This window comes from Calliopsis andreniformis, unplaced genomic scaffold (genome assembly GCF_051401765.1).
Source record: "Calliopsis andreniformis isolate RMS-2024a unplaced genomic scaffold, iyCalAndr_principal scaffold0033, whole genome shotgun sequence".
In the NCBI taxonomy this organism is placed as follows: Eukaryota; Metazoa; Arthropoda; class Insecta; order Hymenoptera; family Andrenidae; genus Calliopsis; species Calliopsis andreniformis.
In genome coordinates this window covers 956,383-965,461 of record NW_027480442.1, presented here as the reverse complement: position 1 = coordinate 965,461, position 9,079 = coordinate 956,383, and positions in this window count along the sequence as shown.

The window sequence follows — 9,079 nt, the reverse complement described above, 5'->3', positions numbered from 1 at the left end:
CAGTCTTTCCATCCTATAACAGGAATAATTGCAACCCGTGTGAAAGTGATGGTCATTTCTACGTTCCAGGCAACATAGGCTTCACTCTAGGGTGTTGTTCCACCAGATCGAATAGTTAGGGCCTAAGAAGTTAACGCCAGAAGCATAAAATACAATATAAATATAACAGTTTTTGCATCGTATAAAACGAATAATAGCAACCAGTGTGAAAGTTATGGTCATTTCTACGTTCCGGGCAACCTAGGCTTCACTCTAGGGCGTTGCTCCACCAGATCAAACAGTTAGGGACTTAGAAGTCAACGCCAGAAGCATAAAATACAATAAAGGTGCAACAGTTTTTCCATCGTATAACAGGATTAACTGCAACCAGTGTGAAAGTACTGGTCATTTCTACGTTCCGGGTAACCTAGGTTTCACTCTAGGGCGTTGCTCCACGAGATCGAAAAGCTAGGGACTTAGAATTCAACGCCAGAAGAATAAAATACAATATATGTACAACAGTTTTTCCATCGTATAAAATGAATATTCGCATACATTGTGAAAGTAATGGTCATTTCTACGTTCCGGGCAACCTATGCGACACTCTAGAGCGTTGCTCCACCACATCTAATAGCTACGGCCTTAAAAGTCAACGCCAGAAGAATAAAATGCAATATAAATACAACTGCATTTCCATCGTATAAAATGAATAATTGCAACCAGTGTGAAAGTTATGGTCATTTCTACATTTCGAGCAACCTGGGCTTCACTCTAGGGTGTTGTTCCACCAGATCGAATAGTTAGGGCCTAAGAAGTCAACGCCAGAAGCATAAAATACAATATAAATATAACAGCTTTTCCATCGTATAAACCGAGTAATAGCAACCAGTGTAAAAGTTATGGTCATTTCTACGTCTCGGGCAACCTAGGCTTCACCCTAGGCCGTTGTCCCACCAGATCGAATAGTTAGGGCCTTAGAAGTCAACGACCGAAGCATAAAATGCAAAATAAATAAAACAGTTTTTCCATCGTATAAAACGAATATTAGCAACCAGAGTAAAAGTTTTGGACATTTCAACGTTCCGGGCAATCTGGGCTTCACACTAGGGCGTTGCTCCGCCAGATCAATCAGTTAGGGCCTTAGAAGTCAACGCCCGAAGCATAAAATGCAAAATAAATAGAACCGTTTTTCCATTGTATAAAACGAATAATAGCTACCAGTGTAAAAGTTATGGTCATTTCTACGTTCCGGACAACCTAGGCTACACCCTAGGGCGTTCTTCCACCAGATCGAATAGTTAGGGCCTAAGAAGTGAACGCCAGAAGCATAAAATACAATATAAATACAAGAGTTTTCCATCATATAAAACGAATAATTGCAACCAGTATGAAAGTGATGGTCATTTCTACGTACCGGGCAACCTAGGCTTCACTCTAGGGCGTTGCTCCACCAGATCGAATAGTTAGGGTCTTAGAAGTCAACGCCCGAAGCATAAAATATAAAATAAATAGAACAGTTTTTCCATCGTATAAAACGAATAATTGCTACCAGTGTGAAAGTTAAGGTTATTTCTACTTTCCGGGCAACATAGGCTTCACCCTATGGCGTTGCCCACCAGATGGAATAGTTAGGGCCTAAGAAGTCAACGCCAGAAGCATAAAATACGATATAAATACAACAGCTTTTCCATCGTATAAGACGAATAATTGCAACCAGTTTGAAAGTGATGGTCATTTCTACGTACCGGGCAACCTAGGCTTCACTCTAGGGCGTTGCTCCTCCTGATCGAATAGTTAGGGCCTTAGAAGTCAACGCCCGAAGCATAAAATACAAAATAAACAGAACAGTTTTTCCATCGTATAAAACGAATAATTGCTACCAGTGTGAAAGTTATGGTCATTTCTACTTTCCGGGCAAGCTACGCTTCACCCTAGGGCGTTGTTCCACCAGATGGAATAGTTAGGGCCTAAGAAGTCAACGCCAGAAGCATAAAATACGATATAAATACAACAGCTTTTCCATCGTATAAAACGAATAATTGCAACCAGTGTGAAAGTTATGGTCATTTCTACGTTCCGGGCAACCTAGGCTTACATACAAGGGCGTTGCTCCAACAGATTGAATAGTTAGGTCCTTAGAAGTCAATGCCCGAAGCATAAAATGCAATAAATATATAACAGCATTACCATCGTATAAAATGAATAATTGCAAACAGTGTGAAAGATATGGACATTTCTACGTTCCGGGCAACCTAGACTTCACTCTATGGCGTTCATCCACCACATCGAATAGCTACGGCCTCAGAAGTCAACGCGTGAAGCATAAAATACAATAAAAATACAACAGTCTTTCCATCCTATAACAGGAATAATTGCAACCCTTGTGAAAGTGATGGTCATTTCTACGTTCCAGGCATCCTAGGCTTCACTCTAGGGTGTAGTTCCACCAGATCGAATAGTTAGGACCTAAGAAGTCAACGCCAGAAGCATAAATACAATATAAATATAACAGTTTTTCCATCGTATAAAACGAATAATTGCTACCAGTGTAAAAGTTATGGTCTTTTCTACGTTCCGGGCAACCTAGGCTTCACCCTAGGGCGTTGCTCCAACAGATTGAATAGTTAGGGCCTTAGAAGTCAACGCCCGAAGCATAAAAGGCAACAAAAATACAACAGTTTTTCCATCGTATAACAGGATTAATTGCAACCAGTTTGAAAGTGATGGTCATTTCGACGTTCCGGGCAACCTAGGCTTCACTCTAGGTCGTTACTCCACCAGATCGAATAGTTAGGGCCTTAGAAGTCAACGCCCGAAGCATAAAATGCAAAATAAATAGAACCGTTTTTCCATTGTATAAAACGAATAATTGCTACCAGTGTAAAAGTTATGGTCATTTCTACGTTCCGGACAACCTAGGCTTAACCCTAGGGCGTTCATCCACCAGATCGAATAGTTAGGGCCTAAGAAGTCAACGCCAGAAGCATAAAATACGATATAAATACAACAGCTTATCCATCGTATAAAACGAGTAATTGCAACCAGTGTGAAAGTTACGGTCATTTCTACGTTCCGGGCAACCTAGGCTTCACTCTAGGGCGTTGCTCCACCACATCAAACAGTTAGGGCCTTAGAAGTCAACGCCCGAAGCATAAAATACAAAATAAATATAACAGTTTTTCCATCGTATAAAACGAATAATTGCAACCAGTGTGAAAGTTATGGTCACTTCTACGTTCCGGGCAACCTAGGCTTCACTCTAGGGCGTTGCTCCACCAGATCAAACAGTTAGGGCCTTAGAAGCCAACGCCCGAAGCATTAAATACAAATAAGTAGAACAGTTTTTCCATTGTATAAAACGAATAATTGCTACCAGTGTAAAAGTTATGGTCATTTCTACGTTCCGGGCAACCTAGGCTTCACCCTCGGCCGTTGTTCCACCAGATCGAATAGTTCGGGCCTAAGAAGTGAACGCCAGAAGCATAAAATACAATATAAATACAACAGTTTTTCCATCGTATAAAACGAATAATTGCAACCAGTATGAAACTTATGGTCATTTATATTTTCCGGGCAACCTAGGCTTCACCCTAGGGCATTGCTCCAACAGATTGAATAGTTAGGGGCCTTAGAAGTCAATGCCCGAAACAAAAAATGCAATAAAAATACAACAGTTTTTCAATCATATAACAGGAATAATTGCAACCAGTTTGAGAGTGATGGTCATTTCTACGTACCGGGCAACCTAGGCTTCACTCTACGGCATTGATCCACTAGATCGAATAGTTAGTGCCTTAGAAGTCAACGCCAGATGCATAAAATACAATATAAATACAACAGTTTTTCCATCGTATAAAACGAATAATTGCAACCACTATGAAAGTTAACGTCATTACTACGTTCCGAGCGGCCTAGGCTTCACTCTAGGGCGGTGCTCCACCAGATCAAACAGTTAGGGCCTTAGAAGTCAACGCCCGAAGCATTAAACTCAAAATAAATAGAACAGTTTTTCCATTGAATAAAACGAATAATTGCTACCAGTGTAAAAGTTATGGTCATTTCTACGTCTCGGGCAACCTAGGCTTCACCCTAGCCCGATGTTCCACCAGTTCGAACAGTTAGGGCCTAAGAAGTGAACGCCAGAAGCGTAAAATACAGTATAAATACAACAGCTTTTCCATCACATAAAACGAATGATAGCAACCAGTTTGAAAGTTATGGTCATTTCTACGTTCCGGGCAACGTAGGCTTCACTCTAGGGCGTTGCTCCACCAGATCGTATAGTTAGGACCTTAGATGTCAACGCCCGAAGCATAAAATACAAAATAAATAGAACGGTTTTTCCATTGTATAAAACGAATAAATGCTACCAGTGTAAAAGTTATGGTCTTTTCCACGTTCCGGGCAACCTAGGCTTCACCCTAGGGCGTTGTTCCACCAGATCGAATAGTTAGGGCCTAAGAAGTGAACGCCAGAAGCATAAAATAAAAATAAATACAACAGTTTTTCCATCGTATAAAACGAATAATTGCAACCAGTATGAAACTTATGGTCATTTCTACTTTCCGGGCAACCTAGGCTTCACTCTATGGCGTTCATCCACCACATCGAATAGCTACGGCCTCAGAAGTTAACGCGTGAAGCATAAAATACAATAAAGACGCAAAGGTTTTTCCATCGTATAACAGGAATAACTGCAAACAGTATGAAAGTACTGGTCATTTCTACGTTCCGGGTAACCTGGGTTTCACTCTAGGGCGTTGCTCCACCAGATCGAATAGCTAGGGAATTAGAATTCAGCGCCATAAGAATAAAATGCAATATAAATATAACAGCTTTTCCATCGTATAAAACGAATATTAGCAACCAGAGTGAAAGTTATGGTCATTTCAACGTTCCGGGCAATCTGGGCTTCACAGTAGGGCGTTACTCCTCCAGATCAATCACTTAGGGCCTTAGAAGTAAACGCCCGAAGCATAAAATGCAAAATAAATAGAACAGTTTTTCCATTGTATAAAACGAATAAATGCTACCAGTGTAAAAGTTATGGTCTTTTCTACGTTCCGGGCAACCTAGGCTTCAATCTAGGGCGTTGCTCCACCAGATCGAATAGTTAGGGCCTTAGAAGTCAACGCCCGAAGCATAAAATACAAAATAATTGAAACAGTTCTTCCATCGTATAAAACGAATAATTGCTACCAGTGTGAAAGTTATGGTCATTTCTGCGTTCCGCGCAACCTAGGCTTCACTCTAGGGCGTTGCTCCACCAGGTCGAATAGTTAGGGCCTTAGAAGTCAACGCCCGAAGCATAAAATACAAAATAAATAAAACAGTTTTTCCATCGTATAAAACGAATAATTGCTGCCAGTGTGAAATGAATGGTCATTTCTACGTTCCGGGCAACCTAGGCTTCACGCTAGGGCGGTGCTCCACCAGATCAAATAGTTAGGGCCTAAGAAGTCAACGCCAGGAGCATAAAATTCAACATAAATACAACAGACTTTCCATCGTATATAATGTGTATTTGCAAACAGTGTGAAAGTAATGGTCATTTCTACGTACCGGGCAACCTAGGCTCCACTCTAGGGCGTTGCTCCACCAAATCGAATAGCTAGGGCCATAGAAGTCAACGCCAGAAGCATAAAATATAAAATAAAAAGAACAGTTTTTCCATCGTATACAACGAATAATTGCTACCAGTGTGAAAGTTATGGTTATTTCTACTTTCCGGGCAACCTAGGCTTCACCCTATGGCGTTGTTCCACCAGATGGAATAGTTAGGGCCTAAGAAGTCAACGCCCGAAGCATAAAATACAAAATAAATAGAAGAGCTTTTCCATCGTATAAAACGAATAATTGCTACCAGTGTGAAAGTTATGGTCATTTCTACTTTCCGGGCAAACTACGCTTCACCCTAGGGCGTTGTTCCACCAGATGGAATAGTTAGGGCCTAAGAAGTCAACGCCAGAAGCATAAAATACGATATAAATACAACAGCTTTTCCATCGTATAAAACGAATAATTGGAACCAGTGTGAAAGTTATGGTCATTTCTACGTTCCGGGCAACCTAGGCTTGACCCAATGGCGTTGCTCCAACAGATTGAATAGTTAGGTCCTTAGAAGTCAATGCCCGAAGCATAAAATGCAATAAATATACAACAGCATTGCCATCGTATAAAATGAATAATTGCAAACAGTGTGAAAGATATGGACATTTCTACGTTCCGGGCATCCTAGGCTTCACTCTATGGCGTTCATCCACCACATCGAATAGCTACGGCCTCAGAAGTCAACGCGTGAAGCATAAAATACAATAAAAATACAACAGTCTTTCCATCCTATAACAGGAATAATTGCAACCCGTGTGAAAGTGATGGTCATTTCTACGTTCCAGGCAACATAGGCTTCACTCTAGGGTGTTGTTCCACCAGATCGAATAGTTAGGGCCTAAGAAGTTAACGCCAGAAGCATAAAATACAATATAAATATAACAGTTTTTGCATCGTATAAAACGAATAATAGCAACCAGTGTGAAAGTTATGGTCATTTCTACGTTCCGGGCAACCTAGGCTTCACTCTAGGGCGTTGCTCCACCAGATCAAACAGTTAGGGACTTAGATGTCAACGCCAGAAGCATAAAATACAATAAAGGTGCAACAGTTTTTCCATCGTATAACAGGATTAACTGCAACCAGTGTGAAAGTACTGGTCATTTCTACGTTCCGGGTAACCTAGGTTTCACTCTAGGGCGTTGCTCCACGAGATCGAAAAGCTAGGGACTTAGAATTCAACGCCAGAAGAATAAAATACAATATATGTACAACAGTTTTTCCATCGTATAAAATGAATATTCGCATACATTGTGAAAGTAATGGTCATTTCTACGTTCCGGGCAACCTATGCGACACTCTAGAGCGTTGCTCCACCACATCTAATAGCTACGGCCTTAAAAGTCAACGCCAGAAGAATAAAATGCAATATAAATACAACTGCATTTCCATCGTATAAAATGAATAATTGCAAACAGTGTGAAAGTAATGGTCATTTGTACGTTCCGGGCAACCTAGGCTTCACTCTAGGGCGTTGCTCCACCAGATCGAATAGTTGAGGGCCTTAGAAGTCAACGCCATAAGAATAAAATACAATATAAGTCCAACAGTTTTTCCATCGTATAAAATGAATAATTGCAACCAGTGTGAAAGTTATGGTCATTTCTACATTTCGAGCAACCTGGGCTTCACTCTAGGGCGTTGCTCCACCTGATCGAATAGTTAGGGCCTTAGAAGTCAACGCCAGAAGCATAAAATACAAAATAAATAGAACGGTTTTTCCATTGTATAAAACGAATAAATGCTACCAGTGTAAAAGTTATGGTCTTTTCTACGTTCCGGGCAACCTAGGCTTCACCCTAGGGCGTTGTTCCACCAGATCGAATAGATAGGGCCTAAGAAGTGAACGCCTGAAGCATAAAATACAATATAAATACAACAGTTTTTCCATCGTATTAAACGAATAATTGCAACCAGTATGAAACTTATGGTCATTTCTACTTTCCGGGCAATCTGGGCTTCACACTAGGGCGTTGCTCCACCAGATAAAACAGTTAGGGCCTTAGAAGTCAACGCCCGAAGCATAAAATACAAAATAAATAGAAAGGTTTTTCCATTGTATAAAACGAATAAATGCTACCAGTGTAAAAGTTATGGTCTTTTCTACGTACCGGGCAACCTAGGCTTCACCCTAGGGCGTTGGTCCACCAGATGGAATAGTTATGGCCTAAGAAGTGAACGCCTGAAGCATAAAATACAATATAAATGCAACAGGTTTTCCATCGTATAAAACGAATAATTGCAACCAGTATGAAACTTATGGTCATTTCTACGTTCCAGGCAACATAGGCTTCACTCTAGGGCGTTGTTGCACCAGATCGAATAGTTCGGGCCTAGGAAGTCAACGCCAGAAGCATAAAATACAATATAAATATAACAGTTTTTCCATCGTATAAAACGAATAATAGAAACCAGTGTGAAAGTTATGGTTATTTCTACTTTCCAGGCAACCTAGGCTTCACCCTATGGCGTTGTTCCACCAGATGGAATAGTTAGGGCCTAAGAAGTCAACGCCAGAAGCATAAAATACGATATAAATACAACAGCTTTTCCATCGTATAAGACGAATAATTGCAACCAGTTTGAAAGTGATGGTCATTTCGTCGTACCGGGCAACCTAGGCTTCACTCTAGGGCGTTGCTCCACCTGATCGAATAGTTAGGGCCTTAGAAGTCAACGCCCGAAGCATTAAATGCAAAATAAATAGAACAGTTTTTCCATCGTATAAAACGAATAATTGCTACCAGTGTGAAAGTTACGGTCATTTCTACTTTCCGGGCAACCTACGCTTCACCCTAGGGCGTTGTTCCACCAGATGGAATAGTTAGGGCCTAAGAAGTCAACGCCAGAAGCATAAAATACGATATAAATACAACAGCTTTTCCATCGTATAAAACGAATAATTGCAACCAGTGTGAAAGTTATGGTCATTTCTACGTTCCGGGCAACCTAGGCTTCACCCAATGGCGTTGCTCCAACAGATTGAATAGTTAGGTCCTTAGAAGTCAATGCCCGAAGCATAAAATGCAATAAATATACAACAGCATTGCCATCGTATAAAATGAATAATTGCAAACAGTGTGAAAGATATGGACATTTCTACGTTCCGGGCAACCTAGGCTTCACTCTATGGCGTTCATCCACCACATCGAATAGCTACGGCCTCAGAAGTCAACGCGTGAAGCATAAAATCCAATAAAAATACAACAGTCTTTCCATCCTGTAACAGGAATAATTGCAACCCGTGTGAAAGTGATGGTCATTTCTACGTTCCAGGCAACCTAGGCTTCACTCTAGGGTGTTGTTCCACCAGATCGAATAGTTAGGGCCTAAGAAGTCAACGCCAGAAGCATAAAATACAATATAAATATAACAGCTTTTCCATCGTATAAACCGAGTAATAGCAACCAGTGTAAAAGTTATGGTCATTTCTACGTCTCGGGCAACCTAGGCTTCACCCTAGGCCGTTGTCCCACCAGATCGAATAGTT